Source organism: Plectrocnemia conspersa, unplaced genomic scaffold (genome assembly GCF_051122295.1).
Source record: "Plectrocnemia conspersa isolate PC_06_02 unplaced genomic scaffold, ASM5112229v1 ptg000011l, whole genome shotgun sequence".
NCBI lineage: Eukaryota > Metazoa > Arthropoda > Insecta > Trichoptera > Polycentropodidae > Plectrocnemia > Plectrocnemia conspersa.
This window is the reverse complement of record NW_028277175.1, coordinates 20,576,002-20,593,252: the sequence shown is the minus strand read 5'-3', so window position 1 is coordinate 20,593,252 and position 17,251 is coordinate 20,576,002. Positions and strand designations below refer to the sequence as shown.

Sequence of the window (17,251 nt, the reverse complement as noted above, 5' to 3'; positions counted from 1 at the left end):
GTATCAAGTACAAATTCTAGAATTATTAAATAAATAAATTTTCTTAAAAGAGCTGTACTAGACAATATGATAAGATTACATTCACGAGTTTTTCGCTTGTATGAAAAAAAAATTTAACCTAACCTAACCTCACTTTTTGCTTAAGCTTAGTATATTGTAACTTCAATCAATATTATATATATTTCACGTGACAAATATTTTAAATAAAGTGTCAAATTAAAATTTCATACAATAAATAGTTAAAGTAAAAGAAATTGCATTTATATATAAAAATCATTTAGCAAAATATGTTTTTACAACAAGTGTAGTATATATATGTAGGCATATTATGGTATATATATACTACACCACATTTTTTCTTAATTTATTACTGTACTATAGTAACGAATTTTATTATTTTTAATTTTTAATTGTAAACAATGAAAATGGCTATAAACCAGTATTGTGTATTTAACATGTCTATATATATTGTACCCATGTATATTTTTTAAATAAATGCGTTAAAAAAAACAACTACTACTATGTTATTGCTCTCGTTTACAACGTTGTAACGCATTGGGGGAATGCCTGTTGCTTTGCAACAGAATACTCTGACAAAAATGTCTCGTCAGAGTGAGGAATTTAATTTATATTTTTATTTCAATACAATATATTTATTCACAATGATGCAAATAAAACGTCAATAAATTTACAATGTTATACTTTGCCTTAGAAATATGTATAGCTAAAGACTTAAATCAATAAATTCCAATGCATTATTAGTTGTTGCATTGCGAAGTGTTGCGATGAGCGAGTGTGATAAGGGATCATTAACCAGAACCGTTCTAAAAGGAATGCGATGTCGCAATTTTTGGCTCGCAAACCCATATTCGCCTATATTTTTCATTGTATCGCCAATCATTGTGAAATACGACTTATTATTGTTGTTTGCGTACTTTTTATAATAATTTAATTGCCGCGGCGATCCAACAAAGAGTTACTGGATATCTCGTTATTACCAGATCATGATTCGTTTCTGTCGTTGGTATTTTTCTCTCCTTCATTACGCTCTCTGTCGTAGAAGAAACTAAAATCAATAGTAAAGAAAAATTCGTAGTACCGGAATGTAATTATTATTGGAGTGCGCCACGGACGCGGCTGTTGTTACACAATTGTAATTACAAAAGTTGTGCAACGCGTTCAACATCATTGACTCATTGTTAAAAGATGTCGTTTCGACATTTTTTCATTGTTAAAATGATCTACGATTGCGATTTTGTCGCAGAAGTGAAATAATCGCGAGAAAGGTTTGTTGCTACCCCGCGCGTTGATGTCTAATGCGACATTTCACCAATACGCTCACTTTTTATTGTAAAGCATATCAATGGTCTTAAATGGAAGTTTAGCAACTATTATTTTGGGTGTAAATTACCTAATAATACACTTAGCTTTCTAGTATATATTATATAAAACTTTCTTATTTATAAAAATAGCAAGTAATCATAAAAAAGTGTCTCAAATTTTTTTTACATGCCGTTGTCACTGAAAGCAGCACGATATATCAATTGGTTAGCAGATTAAAAAGAAAACGTAAATGTAGTAAAGACAATTTGACAAATTAAAAGAATCAGATAAATATAGATCTTACTATTACTACTGATAGTAAACCATGCAGTATAATTCTCAGACAGAAAAAATAATATTTTTTTAATAGATTATTATTAATTTTAAAACATCTACAAAATATGTATGTAAATGTTAGTTTCGTCCATATTGACTAATAATATAATATATAATCAATTATTAATCGACATTTTAAAATTAATTCTCTTGACTTGTTTTGACTTTTCTGCCTCTCTCATTTAAATTCATCTCCGAATATACCATAAAAGTCGCCTTACTCCGGCGTCGGCTTAATTCACACATCTCAATTGACACATCTTATCTTGATTCGATTAATCTGATTTTGATCAATCGGATGTTGGGCAGCACACAGATGGCGGCGAAATCCTCTCGGTCTTGCCCTGCAAATGGATGTTACAAAATGTTTCGACTCTCTCGTGTCATGTACATATACAAATAAGGTTAACTGGAACACTACCGACTGGCAGGAGTGTAATTATTGCCGATTAAATCCAAAGAAAGCACAATATGTCCGAACTCAATTTAGTAAATCGTTATAAGTGTGTGGGTATTCGTATATCTAACACAACTCTATAATATGCTAGAAACGTACGTATATGGCACTCAATGTTGTTTATACGTATCATTAGGATGCATCATTGAAACAGGTGGACATTATAATAGTTTATTTAAATTTTTAATTCTTAACACTCTTTTTATTGATTCGATTAATTGTCGCATAGATTTATGGTGAGAACATACGGCAAATATGCACCTAATTATAATAAATCAATCCATATACGAATGACTATATTTTTTTTTATAAAATACACCAGGGTTAGTTATATATTACTTATGCTGGTAACAATGACAATGCTGATTATTTATCACAGAACATTTCAATTATTTGTAAAGAAATTTTCATGAACAATATTAATTACTTATTATACTAAAATTACATTAAAAGACATCTATTATATTTTTTTATATCATTAAACGCAACTGTGAAACTATAATAAATACATTGTGAATATTACCTACCAAGTTTTCTGTAAAACTACTACTTTAACACATATATGTATAACGTATATTTACTAATTTAAATAGTAACTTAAGACTTAAAAAATATAAAGGTAATATAATATTTTATTTAACACATAAATAAATAAAATATATGGATAATTAATTATGGCGATATGAGTAGTTGCGTCTATGAAGTTTATTCTGTGATTCGTCTTTAGAATCTATAAATTCTGCTTTAAAAATATAGTATGGCAAATATTTAAACTCTTAATTTCAATGCTCTTTATAAGATCAAATCTGATCATGTTTTTTGAATATCAATGATCTTGTGTTTTAGTTTTAATAAGGGAAAATAAATTGAAAATTATCTGTACTGCATTATTATCAATAATTTTGTGAAATTATATTAATTATTTATATTCATAAATTGCATTAGATTTATTGTATATAAAAATGTAATTACTACACTAGTCATAATATATATATATTGTGTTAATAGACACTAATAGCAATAAAATACGCAGTATTTAATATCATAATTATCGATCGAGTTAAATTGCGAAATCGACGCTTAAATAATCCTAAAGATCTGCTACTCGCGATATAATTAAACCAGTTCATTATTAATAAGCTGTTAATATATTTTCCTTTCAGTTTGAGTCGCAGCTGACATACGGCCATTTTAAATGAAGCTCCACAAGAATATTCTTCGAGCAGACATATAGGTGAGTCTTACTTTATAATTTATTATTTAACTTCACCAAAATCTTTTCGATGATAATTCGCGAGAGGCTAACCGAGATGAATGGGTGCTGGCGTAAATTGATTTATGCCTCAGATTTAAGCATTACTTAACGGCGATCTCTTTCGATATGAGAGTAGCTATAAATTTCGGTAATAATCTTCGTGCAATAAATCATAATATCGACCCCGGGAGTACGCTTTCTGCCAATAACGCTGAGACCGTTATTAATGTCTCGTTATGTATGTTTATATGAACTTGCTCATCATTAACAAGTCGTAAAAATATATTTTCAAACTTTTTTTAGTTATGACGGCTAAATAAATATTTACCATGCGAATGTTTACGAAGCGAGTTTTTATCGTTTTTACGTTCTGTACCATATATTTTTACAAAACTAATTTTTATGTGAAAATATTATTGTATATATGGAGTTACTACAATTGATATTAAAAAGCATTAGATATTTAAACTCTGGTGATACATAAAAGTTATATTTAAACAAAACATTCGCCACTTTTTAAAATACATATCTTGTCATTAGGGTAATCTTAGGTTAATCTTGTTTATCAAGTAATTCCCAAATTTAAACTTATTATTTTCCTCTTAACCCTTTTGCATCCAAAAATATTTTTAAAAGATTTTCAAGATTTCCAATTAATTTTCAATGAATATATCAATAGTTATGTCTGAAGTAAAGAGTTATAATATGTCATTTGCAAACTTAGATAACAAATTAATTTTTTAAATTTAGTAAGAAACTTTTTCTAACAATTTCTTTCAAGAAAGCTAGACATTTTTCACAAGTTTTGCAATAATATGTCATTTTTTTCATATTTTTAGTGACTTTGGGGTTCTGGTTCACAAAATCTACTTATTATTTATTTAAATATATATTTTAAATAATATAGCTAGAATATTTAAAAATAAGACTTTTACAGAAATATTTTTTTTTACAAAAATATGCATTCTAGAATGAAAGGCCCGTAACCAAAAAGCTTTCATATTTGGAACCTAAATAATTCCTATATTTATGATTACCCTAAAAAATATCACTTCAAATGGTATTTCTATTTGTTTTGAAGCATCGTGTACAATATTCATATAATAATCACATCTTCACTACATTCAAATTCATTTTCGATAGTTTAAGGTCATCCTTCTGAACTATAAAGTACTGGATGAAACTGCTTAATTAGCATTGTAACAGCCAGATTGTAATTAACAGCGCAAATTATTTTTGCACTGCCACTAGTTCAAAATGCATTTAAATTCGATATAATATAACTACTTACATAACAAACTCTGATTGACAGTAATTAAATTTTATATTATATATTTGATTGTATGGTTTTATTACTTTTAAATATAAAGTTTGAGAATTTATAATTAAATTTGGAAATATATAACAATTATGTTGATGCAACACAAAATAATATTACTTAATTTGTAAGTAATATGATCAATATTTTTACTTTTCAATTTGGTTTTAATTTTAATGTGTTGTTAAAAAAATAACTTATTTTTTATTTTACTTATTGCATATTTATAGTTGACCATGATTATATATTTAAATTATATTAGGTAAAAAATCATATTTTGTGAAAATATAATAATTTTTTCAGAATTTTTCTGACAAAATTTCAGCTTTATTTTTAAAATCATAATTTCATTGTCCAAAACTAGACTTTTAATGCAACCAACAAAAATTTATATTATTATCAAGAATAAATACCAATAAAAATAAATATTTATAAATATTATATTATAAACAGTGGAAAATATAAATTGAAAAAAAAAGATATTTCAAAAAAATATTTTACAAAAAAGAGAACGAAATAAAATATCATTTTTAATGATATTTTAGTGACAAATAATTTATATTAATTAGGAATAATATAAAATAAACATTATTTAAATATTTTTGAACTAAAATGTATCTTTCTTATTGTTTTAAGAATAAATTTTATTATAAAAAAAATATTTATTCTAACATAAAAACATGTCATAAGCATTAAAACTAGAGTTTCTTATTGAGCCTAACCGAGAATTCTCATTTCTTGAAAAATTTGATGATTTATCAAAATTTTTTATAGAACTTTTTTATTATTAAAAATTACATTTACATGAAAGGGTTGTTCCGTGCCAGATGTTTGAAAATATGTTGAATTTTTTGGAAGCTTTAAATGTAACTCGGAAGAATTTTAATGACAAAAAATGGTTTACAATTTTTTTAAATACTCTAATTGGTCATTTCTTTGCTTTGGTAATATAATAATTATATAAAAATAACGCTTTGCTTGAGAATCAGCAGATTCCAAAAATGTATCTCGATTTTTCAATGATCGTGAAAAGTTTTTTTCTTTATCTTCTTCGAAATAAAAAATATATAAATAGCAACAGCTGTTATTGACAATTTTCTGTACGATTTGGGTATAAATATAATCGATTTATATCGATCTGTTCTAAATAAAGAATGTGTGTTATTTAAAGAATAATGTTTTACCATTTATTAAGTTCTTATTTATTTTAATTACTATGAATATTATAATTTACATTTATAAATATTACAAAAATATGAGCAGCAAACATATTTTACAAATATTATAATAACTACAATAAAATACTGTATAATTTGAATTATATAGATATACATATATATATTACTTTAATTTTTAATAAAAAAACATCGAGAAACTAGATTGCCTAATTATAATATATCATTAATTTTGAAAAATGTAAGTAATATGATATATAGTAGCTTTTTTTGTGAGCCCCTTAAATTTAATAAAGTATGTAATATTTAATAAAATGATATAAAATCATATAAAATATTATTTGTATATCTTTTTAATTGACACTTTTTTTATTTTTTAATACGGTACTTTTTATTCATTTCTTCTTATTTTGCCACAATGGTGGTAAATAAATAATTCATGTTATGAGTCGTCGCCGAAAGACCAGTTCTTGCGGATAATGCGGTTTTTTGGATATTTTCGCGAAAATGACCAAGATTTATCGACGTCCGATACGAGACCAATCGGGTTTGATCTACTTCTGCGACTCTTGTCGGAACGAAAACGAAACGACTGGTCGACTGGCCCGAACATCGCTTTCTTTTTTTTTATTATTATTTATAAATTCCGTCAAAGAGACGTCCGTTGCGAACTTGTGGTCGGTTTGAAGCCGTCCGCGATGACGTTATTCGCATCTGAAACCTTTAAGCTCAAACGCGTTGACTTTTCAAAAGGTACACCGACTCCCAAATTGCGCTTTATGCCACCATAATATGGAAGAACACACACCGCAAGTTTCACATAAATGTTTCGATAAAATACATATATTTTTACGGCCACAAATAAGCATCGCAAAACATCTTGGAGCGATCCTGAAGATCGCTTCTCATTGTTGACACTGAAATTATCTGTCCAATTTTTCAATCAATCCCTTATTTTTCGAGAAATCTTGATTGGGCTTAATCACGGTAATTGTGTCGATATGTACACGTGTATGTACGTGTGTATGTGCGTGGTAGAATTAAGCATACACCTGAAGATCAAGCACCCTCGTCTGGTTCCACTTAACGTCGGTTTTAACGGCTTTTGAAGCATGACACAAGATTAAATGCGATCTTCGAAAACCATTCCGAATCGTTTCGCTAAGGAGACGCACGTCACATTTCTTATATGGTCAAAAATCTCGTTTTATATAACGAACATCCAAAGAGCTCCACTTGACCATACATACATTTTTATATATAATAAAATAAAGTTTATGTTTGATTAAATTCAGCATTAAAAATATTTTTTTTTTCTGTATTACTTTGTAATATAAATAATTTAAGCTTATTTAGCTACTGATAAATGCTATATTTTTTATTAAAATATTATATGCGGTTCATGATCTCTTAGTTCTTATCAAAATCGACACATTTTTGCCTAGCAATTAAAAGTTCTGGAGCTAAAAAATGTTGTAAATACTTAAATGAGTAGTAATCTATAATATATACAAGTAAGTCTTGTACTGGATGTGGAAATATTTTATAGTTTTTTAGTGAAATGTGTGTTTGCGCATTATCGTACAAAATAATTAAACCTTTTCGATTGACCAATGCAAATACCAGATATCGCAATTCTTAGTGAATTTTATCTATTTTTAATAATAACTATTAAATGTTATAGTTTCGCTAGAATTCAAAAATGTAGTTGACTATACCTAGCTCTTTTTATAGTGGCAGATAAAACAAATATTAAAGCAGTTTCTTTCTGATTTCAAGTGAAGGAGACTTATACTTTTATATATTGTAGTTCATATATTTTTATTATTGATTATATATGTAACTAGAATATACTCGTATGTAGCCTTTGAAACGTCAGTTGGCCATTTAATTTTCGCCAAGTCAAATTCAGAACACGAGCGTTCCGGATAAGATCGAGACAATTTCCCGTTCAGACTTTCTTTCGGCGTTCAAGAAAACCGTTCCTGCTTTACATTGAATAACTGTTTTGTCAGTATTTTGTCAACTACTGGCCACCCCGCGTTCTTTGAATTTAACTGAAGCTTAAAAGATAAGCGGTGAAATTTTTGCAATATTTCTCTTTTACCCACGTCCGAGAGGTGACTCAAAACACCCGAAAGACTCTAAAGGCTGTTGACGATGATTACGATGATTACCCGTCCGCAATACGGTTAATGTGTGTTTAATATAATAAACGAACAATTTTCTCTAATCGCCCAGTCATGAATTATTCATGATTGATGATCGCTCGTGAATAATTCATGATACACATATGTATGTAGCAATTCGTGGTGTGTGCGAGCAATTGAGAAATGACACCCGGTTATTCTAAATAGAATGAAAGTGAATTTTGACCGAATTTTCGCTCTTAATATGCTCTTGATTTTTTTACTTTGAATCAATTAGTGATTGTTTTGAGCGTTTATGTTTCCGCAAATAAATATGCATGTGAAAAATCACAATAATCGAATAATTTTATTTACGTTAAAATAATTAACCTAATTTATAATTTATACTATATTGAGATTCCTTTGAACTTTTTGTATAAATATTATTAGTTGTGTTGCATATTATTTTTATATAATCTATACTCAATACAATATAATATAAATTATCATTTAATAAATCCACAACCATAATTAAAAAAATATTTATTGAAAAACATACATCGTTTAAAATTCCAGACTGCTTCAATTACATATGTTTTATTGATGATATCTAATATAAAACATATTTGTATCCACTCTTTTTACCACCTATTTGATTTAGCAAATATCAAAGTAATCGTCAATATTTACACTTTTATCGATTGACATTTTCTCTGATTTATATTGCACGTAGCAACATTGTAACAAACGTCTCACTTCTCTCGGCTATATCTACTATCCACAATCGCAAGTAAATGTCGAGAGTTTTCGCGAGGTCGGAAGCTCATAAGATTAAACGTTTCACGTGGGCAAGAAGACTCTTGACTCTCTCGCTTACCGGTAATAAACTTAACTAAAAAGAGACCAAACAGGTGGTTACTGAAACAAAATAAGTTATTCAAATTTTCGCGAATGTCACATTCCAAGCGCGCGCTCTGTGCCCCTTCGTGGGCGGCCCGCGATGGCAATGTGAACTCGTTATTTTATTGAGGCGGACACTGTCGCATGCCTCATATCGTTTATCTGACCGCAGCATGTGCATTTAACTCAACTTTATGCTATTCCAGGGCATGTCAAGGTTTTTATTCAATGGTCGCTGTAGCCTAGTAGTAGATGAAGAGGCTAACCATGTTTGTCTTAAATGAGAACTTTATCTAATAATATGTTTTATATTATTAAAAGCACTTAATTACATTTACTTTTAATGCTTAATTAAAATATTTTGCATAAAATATCATTTCAGAAAATGTGGTGGCTTATATTTATTTGTACCATAAAAAGGGTTCACTCGTAATTATTATTATTTACTTAAGAAATTATATTACGATGTTAAATGCCATTTTTGTCATGTCCCAGGATATTTGAGGAGTTTACTCTATTTAAATAAATTTATTAGACTTATGATATTGAAGTCAATTAAAACACAAAAACTATTTACTAATGATAATGAAACTACCCTTCTTAAATTTATATATTTTTATTAAGTTCTCAAAATCATAATTATGTGTCTCTGTTCATAAAACTCTCGAAATGACAAAATCTAAAAGTTTACATGGTCCACATTTTATTTTTCTGTTTCTATTGAGTCGCTGTATCTATCCGATTCAGAGAACTTTCCGAAAAGCCTCTATAAAGTAAATTTATTATGTTTTCATTTTCACCATCCAGTCCACTAGATTCGTTATATATTTCCAATGCGGGTCGATACGTTATTATTATATAAACACGGTATATATTGGAAACGAGCGTTAGAACCAACTCCTCGACAAAGAAACACCACTTTATCTCGGATCTCCATCTGAGCCAGCCGCGTGCAAACACACTAGGAATCATGTTACATTCCATGAAATATGGAATAAGTTGCGGAAGACAACTTTTCTCCGAGTCGGACAGGCACGTAGCAAAAGCCGGACGCCCGGGGGCGTTCTGCGTTATAAATTAATTTGCGCATCGAGCTCGTAAAGCAATAGGCATGTAGTGTTGCGGTGTCATGACAGGAATAAGGCCATAAAGGATATATGGCTTTATTGCCCAAAAAGGCCGGAGTTTATATCGTAAATGAGTATGCAAATTGAGATGAGTCATCAAATAAGCGCATCACTACGATACTACGTAATGAGGTGTTATGACTGGTCAGAGTGATGCGTCAATTGAAATTCATCAGTGTTTCTAAACATTTCTAAATATGAATATTTAATATTTTGAAGAAGTATTAATAAATATTTTTAAGAAGATAAAGATATAAAAAATAATATCTCAGAAATATTATTTGTCACATTCGTGACGATATATGAGTTTAAAAATATAATATATAATAGAAATTATGGTCACCCTGAGACGCTCGCGGTCGGCACGCGTTTGGCCGCGCGCTGAGTCAACACCATCAATTATTTCATGAAGTAACCGAGATCTTCTACAATAACAACACATCCACAAGAAAACCGCCATTGTTCGTGCACGTGGATTAACTGTATTGACGTACTGTTAAAGAAAAAATAATAACTTAAAAACTGGTCTAGAGTCTGTACATTTTTTTTAACTCTTAAATATTTTTTCAAAATATATTAATATGCTTTATGTTTTATATTATATAAGTAGATATAAATTTATTAAAATAATGACTTGAATGTACCATTTAGTAATAATATTTTTATAATAACCTTATCTGTTTTAAAATATATTGATTGAAATTTTACTTTTAAATGTTAATAGTTTAATTAAAATCCAATAATAATTTATTTAAGGTAAGTTAATTTATTCTTAATACAACATCATAAATGTATCATTAAAAATTTAAGTATTGTACATTTTCAGTACTATACTATGCACATATATACATATAATTATCATTTATTATATCAAATTATCATCACATAGCAAATTAAATATTTTTGTACCATTTAGAATTAAGGTTAAATGTCTATACATACAACCTTTTTATATTACTGTAATATCATTGCTTATCAAATAAATGCATTATGTAAATATTACGTTAATTATTTACATGCAAATAAAATATGTAAATGCCTTAGAATTTAAACAGTTAAATATTTCTTTATTACAATTGTTCAAAGTCACTTTCATTATCAGTTAAAAAATCATTTTTTTAATAATTTAGAGCAGATTATTCCCTGATTATTGTTGCTAAATGGTCTTTTGTGCTAAGTCATGTCTTTATGAATTTATTTAAATAGCACATAATCTTAAATTTCTTTGAGATTATTATTACTCATCGTATTTTAGCAATTTTCAGCTTATTTAAAACCTTCATCAATCATCTTAGTGTAACATAAAATAAATAGGTTTCTTCAGAATCACTAATAGATTTTTTTTCGATTTCGATTTTTCTCCTTAATTTCATTTATACCAAATAATTCATCAAAATGATGATTATTAAAATATTTAAAACTAACTTCTTATAAAGAAGATATGTCTAAAGTAAGAGCAATTTCTTTACTTTTTTATTGAACATAATTGCATTACTGCAAGGGTTTACGAAAAATAGGCTCATCAACATTTTTCTCAGGAGGAGCAATTTAAAAATTTAATTCTGATCATAAATTATTAATTAATATATCTGAATAAGTTTAATTCTTACTCTATAAAAAATATGATTTATTTATTGTAATCATAAAATTAATGCATAAAAATATCTTAAGTAGTAAATGTCGATGGATTTTGTAAAAAAAAGGTTCTTTAAAATCGATATATTTTCAGATTTATGGAATAGATCTATTTTCATCAATATATTTAATAATATCTTGAAAAGTTTAATGCGTTAGATATACTATCATTTAAATTTTGAGATTATGCGATTGCTCTAATTTTTGGAGTATCAAAGTAGTATTTTGTGTTAAATTTTCTTTAAAATCTAATAAAAGCTTTCATTAAAGTGATTGCATATATGATATATAAATAATGAATTATATTGTCAAGGCTTTTTGGATAAAAAGTAGCTTTCTTCTTTAAAAATGTAATCGTCAAAAAATATTATATAAAATGTTAGCATTTATTTGAGCTTTATTTTACTTATATTATACATTATTATTATTTAATATAATATTTTTTTTTAAATTGAAACATACTAATTAGTTGAATGTATTAAAAAAACATATACAACTGGATGGTGCTAATATTGACGGGGTCAAAAATCTAGTGTCCCTAGTGTCCTAAAGAGTCGTAATTACGTCCCTTGTTCTTGCCCAGCGCTTAAAAACTCTTCTCTCGCATGAGCCATTCAGCTTTTGAACGAGCTTTCTAAGCTCAACTATATTTTTGAAGCTATAAAAAGCTGAAAAGAATATGTTGGAAAATGCTTACATATTTTAAGTGTTCATCGTAATTGTTTATTTTAATTTTTAACGTTAAATTGCATAATTATTATTTATATAATGGACAGATTTGTAATAAAAAAAAGTAATATAATAGTATATGATTATTATAATTTATAAACAAATATTATAGTAATATTTCTTTTAAATTATTTTATTGCATTTAAGTATTGACAGTAGATTTACAGATTATAATAATATTCACAAAAATAGTTTCTACCTATTCCCTTGAAAATGAGATAAATCTTTGTAAGATTTTAATATTATTTTCCTATTTTAAAAAAGCTATTCCTATTTTTAATGAGTCATTAAAATATTTTTTATCAAAACTATTACAATCTCTCACTTGAATAATTAAAAATTGTATATGAACTAGGTATAAATGCATAATTATTAGGTACACATACAATATAAAAAATATCAACAACTAAAAATTAAATTTGATTTGTGCTTAAACTGTTTTTAATTTAATTTATTTAATAGATCTACTAATTTTTAAATCGTTAATGGAACTCCTATTATTCCTTCGTTTACTAGCAAATTTTTATATTTATGAATGTGGTATATCGTATATTTAATTTTCATATGGTTATTAATTTACTGTTGTTATTTAATAAGCGTTAACTTAAAGCTTTCAAGCGTGCAACGATAGTTTAATCATGTTTAAATTTATTATAAATAATTTATATCCTTTGCATTTCTGTCAGACATAAAATCTTATAATTTTCTAACGTATCTTTAATTTTCTGTTTTTTAGATTAATATTCCCACGAAAAAATCCAATTAATATCCATTACCACATAGTGGCAAAACCAAACCCACCTAATCATTGCATTGACCCACGAGGCCAAAGATCGCGCATCGTCTCCATTGCCCAAACTTCGCAATCGACAACCGGGTCGAGATCGAAAGCGTTCCAAAGACATTTTTTATTAATACATATTTTTTTATATCACTGAGCAAAAAAATGGCGTTATAGCAGAGGTGCGATGATGCAAGAAGCGCCGGGCCGCGCTGACAATATTTCACTGGGTAATAGCCATTTCGTGTCCGCCGCATTTCTAATATCGACCGTTTGAGTTCGAATCACCCTCCGGGCCGCGCGCAGGGCCAAATGTTACTTTACCGTTCGATTTGGATCGCCGTTGTGCCATTCCTGGCCGCAGGGATGCCCAACCGACGTGCGTTATTTTTTATAGCCGTATTGTCTGCAACTTGTATGATTGAATCGTGGCGCGGATGGGCAATAAACGAGAGCTTTTATTTTAGAGCTTTTGATTCGTGTTACTTTAATTCGTGCTCGAGAATCAAAAATCTATGATCTTAACAATAATTAGCATACATACTTTAATTTGAGATGAAAATTCAATAAAAGAAGTTCGCAATAATATTGAAAAACTTCATCGTCAGTGAAAGAATCACTGAAAAATTTCTAAAATTAACCATTTTGTTTCGGAGCTGTCGGAAAAAAACAGTACGTATAAATTAATAAAGAAATCATGTAATAAAACATGAGATAGAAAAAAAGTAAATAAATATTATATATCTTTCTATTAGTTCATTTCAACGAACCAAACATGTTTTGGTTTTTTAAAGGCTGTCAATTTAGCTATTTTTTTACTTTTTGTAATCTGTTTTCAATCATTAAATCTCACAGCAGTGCTTCGTAAGGACAACTATAAATTAATAATTATTTTCTTTAATTTTTCAGTAACTCTCTTTGTAATCAATTTATTTGCCAATTTGTTATATTTCCTCAGTCTTTTATTGTATTTCAGTGTTGCATTTTTTACTTCGTCCTTGATCATTTTTCTTTTGAAGTTTCTGTAAATAAAAAAGTTGGCGCACACCACAAAGCGTCCAATATCACTAAAAAAATATTTTGGAACCTCTGCATTATTTATATTATATGTTAAAGTTGCTTTCTGATCCGCAGAATTAAATACTGTATATCTAAATTGACTTAAAGATGGATTTGTATACGAGCAGTATTTTTGAGTAGTATTTTTTCAGACTTCAAAACAACATAGTCTTCTACTCTATGTTGCTTTATTTTACTTTAAATATGGGTTTTCCACGTGAACCTTCTGTCGAGGTGCATCCCCAAATACTTTTATATATATTAAGTACAGTACTGACTCTAGTATAATACTCTGAGGTACTCCAGATTTGATTTGACAGACGGAGGATTTTTCGTCTTGATATTTTACTCAGATATGATTATATATATATATATGGTAAGGTAGTGCCTTTTTTATTTAATATTATAATCCCATATGCCATACCTTAAAAACAGAGAAAAACATACCAATATTTTCTTTCTTGTAGATTTTTATTAAACTCGTTTTTCACTCAGTATATTTGTTCAATTGTGCCGTGCTCTTGTAGAAAGGAAAGTTGGTGACTTGGGATTATCTCTTACTTCTGTAGTATTAAATTGATTGTACGTAGTAGTAGCTTTTATAATTTAAAAAGTCAAATACTAACTTTCCTGTAAGATTTAATTAAATTAAAATTAAAACTAACTTAGTATCATAAATGAAAATAAACTTCATAGTTTTTTCTTTGTAATATATGTAGATAGATTTAACTAATTTACGCTTAATGCACTCTAAATAAATGCAATATTTAGCTTATTAGTATAGTTTAGGTATTAGTGTATTAGACAATTCTTATATCTATGTTTGGGTACTGGTGACTATCCGAAGAGCTTTCTGTACTGAGCTTGATCAAGATCAAGCCTGAACAATCTCCGTGTGCTTTAATGTTCTTCTACTTTGAATAAACGCTAATCTTTTATTTTTATGTGTACCATTATAAGTACTGAATGTATTTATTGTAAATATTTCATTGTAACACACCATTCTTTAGCCCAATGCATTAGAATAGTCAATATCTTATTTTTATTATTCACAGCGATATTATAATTAATTCATAAAATAATCAAAAGTAAAAAAAAATACTCAAAAATAAAAAAAAGCAATTTTCACACAATTTAATACACAGGAATATAAAAAAACTTATTAATAACTAGAAGATCCGATCGGTGCTCATTATGGATTTCCGATTCACGCATATGCTTTTCGCTAATGTGAAACTTCACACATTAACAACATCCTCAATCGATACGAAAGATTTTTGTTTCAAATTTTGAAATCTAAAATAATATTTATTATACATTTCAACATTTTCTTAAATTTTATGTCATAATAATACGTAAAATACAGTGCAATTTTCCCGAATTTAATAAACACATGTATTACTGTAGTTTCATTTTAAATTATGCATATGTTAAATCTGCAAATCATTATACTCTCGCAAGAGTAAACGGTCCGTATATACAAACAGTATATCATGTATAATTACCCATTAAAAATACAGTTCACGTATTTTAATATTGAAAGCATCTGACAGACTCGCCTGCAATGCTTACATGTTGTATTATGTTGCGATTGTTGAAATTTAAGCGTAGCTTTAAATTACGTGTAATTTTATTTGATTAATAAATGGATAGGTATGAATCGCAGGTTTATGAACTTTTTTTTTAGGATATTGCATATTACTTAAGTATTTTTATATCTACATACTTTAATGACTATATTTATTAAAGTAAAAGTAAGGCTGATTTATTTTTTATAGAAAATGAAACAGTATGTGCATACCAACTTTATATTGGGGAAAATATTCACAGCAAGCTAATGAGGGATAAATCATGCTATTCACAAACATATTATATATCAACAAAAAAGGTAATTACTGTCTAACTAATTAACTATATTTTTAATAGATTCTCTTTATTTAAAAGTAAAGATTTAAATATTTTTTATTTTCTTAAGATAACTAAATTCATTTTTTAATAACTACCTGATCTACTAAATTATTTTCCGTCGTCTTTTACGTTGAGTTGAATAAAATTTTCTTGTATTGAATACTAATCGAAGTAACGGAGAGATGAAGTGATTCTCTCAAACGAAACGTTTGAAAGTCTTCAGTGTCTAAGTATAAACGATAATGGAACGGTCAGAGCGCGTAAAGTGTAACAAGATAGCGCTGCCAGTGTCATAATTGAGCGCTTGTGTCATTTCAGAACGGTTTCTCTTCTCTCGGTTAAACTGGATCATCAACGCTCCTTCTGGTCTTGTGATGCAGAAACGATTAGCAAAACTCTCGCTGCGTGCCTGCCTGATTATCGCTCCACTATAAAATATTTATGATTTCTCCATTTTCCACTTGATCGGTCACAATTGCGCACATTTCAGTGTACACATCTTCTGCGGTGGCGGTAATGGCCGACAAGCAACAACAAAAAACATTGTACACAGCCGATAGATTTCACCGGACGGTACGATTGCAAAACAGTTTCGGAAACGCGGCTTTTCCACGGACGAGCGCGGTTGACAGTGAAAATTCTTGCGATTCGCGATAAGTTTCGCTTATAAAAAAATCAATGCTTGAGATTTCTGCTTTTGCTTGTATAATTTTAGGATATTTAATATATATTTATTTACCCACCACAGATCAGTGTAAGACTGCATCTTAGATTACACATAATTTTAATTTGAGCCTTAGCATAAAGCTGTTTTTTTATAATTTTAGGAATATTGCTTTAATAAGCAGCCACGCCTTTGAAATAATGATGATAACATTTTTCATACAAAAAAAATTTTCAATCATATAAGCCTAGTTTTACAAAAAGTATATCTATTTATATATAATATTATACTACTTTTATCACCCTATTAAATATTTTTTAAGTCATAATTTTCAAAAAGCCCTGACCAATCTAAATGCCAAAAAGCAGTCTCCTACAAATAAATATAAATAACCCACTTTGTAACTGCAGAAATTCCAAAAAATACTCATATTTCCGAGTTAATAATATGCAGCT

General features: G+C 28.1%; 1 protein-coding gene across 1 annotated transcript in view; it reads left to right on the top strand.

Moving 5' to 3' along the window:
* Positions 1 to 17,251, top strand: part of LOC148229902 (uncharacterized) — a 118,914-nt gene that overhangs the window by 52,528 nt on the left and 49,135 nt on the right. The window contains exon 3 of the mRNA XM_088198310.1: positions 3,280 to 3,350. The gene's annotated coding sequence lies outside the window, so the exon portion shown is untranslated. The remainder of the gene's footprint in view (positions 1 to 3,279; positions 3,351 to 17,251) is intronic.